This window comes from Schistocerca piceifrons, chromosome 1 (genome assembly GCF_021461385.2).
Source record: "Schistocerca piceifrons isolate TAMUIC-IGC-003096 chromosome 1, iqSchPice1.1, whole genome shotgun sequence".
Taxonomy (NCBI): domain Eukaryota; kingdom Metazoa; phylum Arthropoda; class Insecta; order Orthoptera; family Acrididae; genus Schistocerca; species Schistocerca piceifrons.
Genome location: NC_060138.1, coordinates 811,057,643 through 811,063,852, shown reverse-complemented (window position 1 = coordinate 811,063,852; position 6,210 = coordinate 811,057,643). Strand labels below are relative to the sequence as shown.

General features: G+C 43.5%; 1 non-coding gene across 1 annotated transcript; it reads right to left on the bottom strand.

The window, feature by feature from the left end:
- Window positions 1-222: 222 nt before the first annotated feature.
- Trnaa-cgc lies at window positions 223-295 on the bottom strand. The gene has a single exon. It is a non-coding gene; the product is annotated as a tRNA-Ala (tRNA).
- Window positions 296-6,210: the final 5,915 nt, after the last annotated feature.

Below are 6,210 nucleotides of genomic sequence, written 5' to 3'. Positions count from 1 at the left end.
AAAATATTATCCGCTTAGAATACATTCTTGAAGAATATGGCGCCTTGCTAGATCGTGGTGGTTAGTGTTTAACGTCCCGTCGACAATGAGGTCATTAGAGACGGAGCGCAAGCTCGGGATAGGGAAGGATTGGGATGGAAATCGGCCGTGCCCTTTCAAAGGAACCATCTCGGCATTTTGCCTGAAACGATTTAGGGAAATCACGGAAAACCTAAATCAGGATGGCTGGAGACGGGATTGAACCGTCGTCCTCCCGAATGCGAGTCCAGTGTGCTAACCACTGCGCCACCTAGCTCGGTTTGCTAGATCGTAGTAAATGACGTAGGTCAAGGCTATGCTAAACTGTCTCTCTGCAAATGAGAGCGTATGTAGTCAGTGAACCATCGCCAGCAAAGTCGGCTGTACAACTGGGGCGAGTGCTAGGGAGTCTCTCTAGACTAGGCCTTGCCGTGTGGCGGTGCTCGGTCTGCAATCACTGATAGTGGCGACACGCGGGTCCGACGTATACTAACGGACCGTGGCCGATTTAAAGGCTGCCACCTAGCAAGTGTGGTATCTGGCGGTGACACAACACTTACATTTATCTATATCTATTATATATGAAGTTCAGGTTGTCGTCTAAAGTCATCGAGGTGTGATATGTGGAGTTGTCATGACGTGACAAATTTCAAGCCGACGTCCGCCGCGCCATGTTATGTGCCGCAAACATTACTTTCTGGTGCACGTTTTTCAACCAAAAGCGCCAGATTGCGTCATTGACGACGTACTTATAATTGTGATTGTAGTCTAAAGTGTAATGGAGCTACATTCCATTCGTGAATCGACTCATTCAACTGATATTTTCTTTCACAGGGTGACAATTATTGAACTACACTCCTGGAAATGGAAAAAAGAACACATTGACACCGGTGTGTCAGACCCACCATACTTGCTCCGGACACTGCGAGAGGGCTGTACAAGCAATGATCACACGCACGGCACAGCGGACACACCAGGAACCGCGGTGTTGGCCGTCGAATGGCGCTAGCTGCGCAGCATTTGTGCACCGCCGCCGTCAGTGTCAGCCAGTTTGCCGTGGCATACGGAGCTCCATCGCAGTCTTTAACACTGGTAGCATGCCGCGACAGCGTGGACGTGAACCGTATGTGCAGTTGACGGACTTTGAGCGAGGGCGTATAGTGGGCATGCGGGAGGCCGGGTGGACGTACCGCCGAATTGCTCAACACGTGGGGCGTGAGGTCTCCACAGTACATCGATGTTGTCGCCAGTGGTCGGCGGAAGGTGCACGTGCCCGTCGACCTGGGACCGGACCGCAGCGACGCACGGATGCACGCAAAGACCGTAGGATCCTACGCAGTGCCGTAGGGGACCGCACCGCCACTTCCCAGCAAATTAGGGACACTGTTGCTCCTGGGGTATCGGCGAGGACCATTCGCAACCGTCTCCATGAAGCTGGGCTACGGTCCCGCACACCGTTAGGCCGTCTTCCGCTCACGCCCCAACATCGTGCAGCCCGCCTCCAGTGGTGTCGCGACAGGCGTGAATGGAGGGACGAATGGAGACGTGTCGTCTTCAGCGATGAGAGTCGCTTCTGCCTTGGTGCCAATGATGGTCGTATGCGTGTTTGGCGCCGTGCAGGTGAGCGCCACAATCAGGACTGCATACGACCGAGGCACACAGGGCCAACACCCGGCATCATGGTGTGGGGAGCGATCTCCTACACTGGCCGTACACCACTGGTGATCGCCGAGGGGACACTGAATAGTGCACGGTACATCCAAACCGTCATCGAACCCATCGTTCTACCATTCCTGGACCGGCAAGGGAACTTGCTGTTCCAACAGGACAATGCACGTCCGCATGTATCCCGTGCCACCCAACGTGCTCTAGAAGGTGTAAGTCAACTACCCTGGCCAGCAAGATCTCCGGATCTGTCCCCCATTGAGCATGTTTGGGACAGGATGAAGCGTCGTCTCACGCGGTCTGCACGTCCAGCACGAACGCTGGTCCAACTGAGGCGCCAGGTGGAAATGGCATGGCAAGCCGTTCCACAGGACTACATCCAGCATCTCTACGATCGTCTCCATGGGAGAATAGCAGCCTGCATTGCTGCGAAAGGTGGATATACACTGTACTAGTGCCGACATTGTGCATGCTCTGTTGCCTGTGTCTATGTGCCTGTGGTTCTGTCAGTGTGATCATGTGATGTATCTGACCCCAGGAATGTGTCAATAAAGTTTCCCCTTCCTGGGACAATGAATTCACGGTGTTCTTATTTCAATTTCCAGGAGTGTATATGAAATGAAATCGTCGTAACTTCTGAACGGTTTGTGTTAGGACGTTTATACTGCACAGTTGGCCGGGAGGCATGATGGAAATTAGTATGCGGTATGTGGTTTAGCGACGAAGCCCACTTTCATTCGGATAAGTTCGTTAGTAAGCAAAATTGGCCTATTTGGGGGGCTGAGAATTCGCATTTCGCGGTCGAGAAGTCTCTTCATCTTTAACGGCTGATTGTGTGGTGTGCAATGTTAAGTCACGGAATAATCGGTGCGATATTCCTCGAGGCCATGGCGACTACAGAATGGTACGTGAAGGTTTGGAAGATGATTTCATCCCCATTATTCAAAGTGATCCTGATTTCGATAAGATGTGATTCATGAAACACGGAGCTAAACCCCATCGAACCAGCAGCGTGTTTGATGGCTTGGAGGAGCACTTTGGCGACTGCATTTTGTGTCTGGGGTAACTGGCATGGGCCTCGATTGGCCGCCATATTCTCCGGATCTAAACACATGCGACTCCTTTTTGCGGGGCTATATTAAAGACAAGGTGCACAGCAATAACCCCAAAACCATAGCTGAGCTAAAAACAGCCATTCAGGAGGTCATCGACAGCATTGATGTTCCGACACCTCAGCAGGTCATACAAAATATCGCTATTCGTCTGCGCCACATCATCGCCAACGATGGCAGGCATATCGAAGATGTCACAACCTAAATCTGAATATTTGTAATGACGTTTACATGTCGAATGAAGTGTGTGCACGCCGCAGCTTGTACCAGTTTACGTTTTTTCGTGTAGTTCAATAATATTGTCACCCTGTATATACAAGAATTTTGGTTGCACTGCCTACTTTTACTTCAGTGGTTTTATTTCTGTCATTGGACTTTGCACTTCCCATCAATCTAATTTTAAAATCTCTCTGAGTAAAAGCTGTGAGATACAAAGTTTGCAAACCGACAAAACACAGCAAAATATGTTCTCAGCTTTTTCGGGAAGAGGACACTTACCGTACATCAGTTTGGTCAGTCGCTGTTAAGGATAATGATGGATTATGAAAGCATGCTTTTCACATGAACAACTTCTCATGTTGTGTGAATAGAATCGTATAAAAGTAGTTAACGAGGGGAAAAGCTAGATGAGACATGCATTTTAGACTACAAAAACGTCGTCATATGTGTTCCTGCCAATGTGTCATTTTCTGTTTAAAACAACTGATACATGTATCAAAACAGAAATTCAAAACAAGAAGCAATCGTAAACTGCAGTCTGCTCCTGTTTATGGGGCATCTAATATTGCCGACCCGGCTTCAAAGCAATGTACAGTGTAAGCCTGTAGCACCGTATTCCTTATCATACGTTCATGTTCATGTCGTTTTGGTTCTACAATGTGGGGCAGATAAAAGTAGCCTCGACGAGTACCAACATTTTGAAACCATTTGTGACAGCATTAACGGAGGAGGAGAAAACCTACACCTACTTCCAACAGGATGGAGCAACTGCCCATATAGCCAGCCGAACCTTGGAGCACATTTGCACAATCATCACGCCTGATAGAGTTGTTAGCAGAGGTCAGTCTAATCACGGCTCTAGCTGGCAATACAGGTCACTGGATCTGTCAGTGTGTGATTACTTCGTGTGGGGAGCCCTATCGCAACAACCGTCATAATCTCCAAGAACTGCAGTAGAACATTCCGGATGCGAGTGCAGCAATTTCAGCAGTCCCGCTTCGATCCGTCTTCAGAAATTTGCTGCACAGGGCCCAGAATTGCCAAGAGATGAGTGGTGGTCACTTTCCACATCTGCTGTAGTTACTGCAGTACTACATTTCCTTTCCTCTGATGTGTTTCTTTGTACCATGGGGCTCTGTTCTCTGCCCCATTTTTATTTACCCACCTGGATATGTTACCGTTTTTGAAGCTCAATAAAATTGTCTAGGGAATGTTTGTGTTTTCAGTCTGTTTGTTCTTTTAAAATACTTTGCGTTTGATTTTTCACGTGAAAGCAAATTTCAATTTCTTCTAAAATATTCATGGTGATCCCTTTCGAAATACTGTGTAATATTTGGAGCACAATTTCTGTATTTTCTCCTTTATGATTCTGAGTTTTTAAATGTAGGAACAATTAAGTTTGGTTGCTATCTGAATCTATCATGTGTTCTCTATTTCTCTCTGTTTGTCCTGCGTAAAATTTATCGCAGCTAATATGATATACTCCAGGACATGAGTAATTTGTTATGGTGGCTTTTCTTAAACGAAATTTTTGTGTTCAAATTGTCTGTTATTAGGAATGCTAATTTAAGCGTCGTATTTTTTTAATGTGGCATTTATTTTATTCGAAATTTGCCCCATATTGAAGGCATGTACGTATCTGGTTATCTGTTTTGGTGGATTTTCTCATATCAGTGTTGTATTTTGGTTTGTTGATAGATACTTGGATTCTGGTTTTTCGTCGAAACGTTGTTGTACTACATTTGGCTTGAAGTTATTTTTATATGCTATGTACCTGAGTGTTGCTAGTTCCTTTCGTATGACTGTTTTTTTTTCCAATGGTAAACATATAATTCCCTTTATCATTGCATGAAACAGGCATATTTTTGAGATTTTGGATGCAAGAGGTGTAACGTATTATAGTGTCAGATGTCTTTGGGTTTCTGTATATTTCGAAAGTGTGCTTGTTATTAATGTTGCTTATTTTTAGGTCCAGGAAGGTAATGGATTTATTTCCATTTCCATGCTAAATTTTATTTTTGGTGTAATGTATTAACTTCTTCGGGGTTTGGTTGTGTGTCTAGCCCTGTTCCTTTTATGAATCGTAATGTATCGTCTACATATGTATAACAACAGATGATTTTGTTTTAGAGTGGGTTTTGTGATTTGAAGAATTTTTACTGTACCTTCTTTAAGAAGATACCAGCCATTGCTAAAGCTATTCTCATGCCTACAGCTGGTACATCTAGTTGTCTGTAGATATTTCAATAATTAGAAATAGTTTGGTGATAATGTAAATTTAACAATCTTTGTTATTAGTTGTATGTTGTGATGCATAACTTCCTGTATTTTAGGAGACTTAAAAATGTCACTAACGCCAAAGTAAGTCTATAGCACAGAATCAATAAACCTTTCAAGACCTAACAACAATTTTTTATATAAAATGTCATACTGTGATTTACATTATGTTGCAGGCCCTGTAATGGATAACTTGCTGACATAAATGTCTTATGAATCAACGGAAATGTGCTACAGCTTATTCGCCTAAAAATAAAAGTAGTCAAACCAATCGAAATTATTCAATACAACAGAGAATATCTCAGAAACAACGCTACTTTTGCATAAGAACAAATCCAAGTGAAAGCAGAACTCAGCATTGCAGGAAGAGTGAGGAACTATGCAGAGAAGTTAAGAATGAGAGGAGAAATCAAGATGAAAATCCCAATAAAGAAGCACTCAATCAAGAAAAATATGTGGCACACCTATGCTCTAGTAACAGTGTTATACTTCTAACTTACGACTGTACACTTAAATTTACATGTAAATTCACATGATATACAAGCAGGCAAATAAGAGAACTACACAGAAAGAAAATTAACAATTTAATATGTACACAAAAGCAAATGGTAAGATAAACACAAAAGTAAAACTATTTCAGGAGTATACATGTATGAAAAATCATACCAACAAAATATTCACAAATTAAGAAAAGAAATTACTAGGCAACAGCCTCAAGTAAAATATTACACCCAAATTGTAAGGGAAAGCAATAAAACACCTTATTGCCACAACAAAAATAGCTGCTGATACAGTAAAATTAACACCAAAACAACAAAATGAACTTACAGTGATACTTGGTAACATATCTAAAAAAAAAAAAAAGTATACAGCAGAAACCCAAACAACCAACAGTGAAAATTAGAACCTAACACACTCA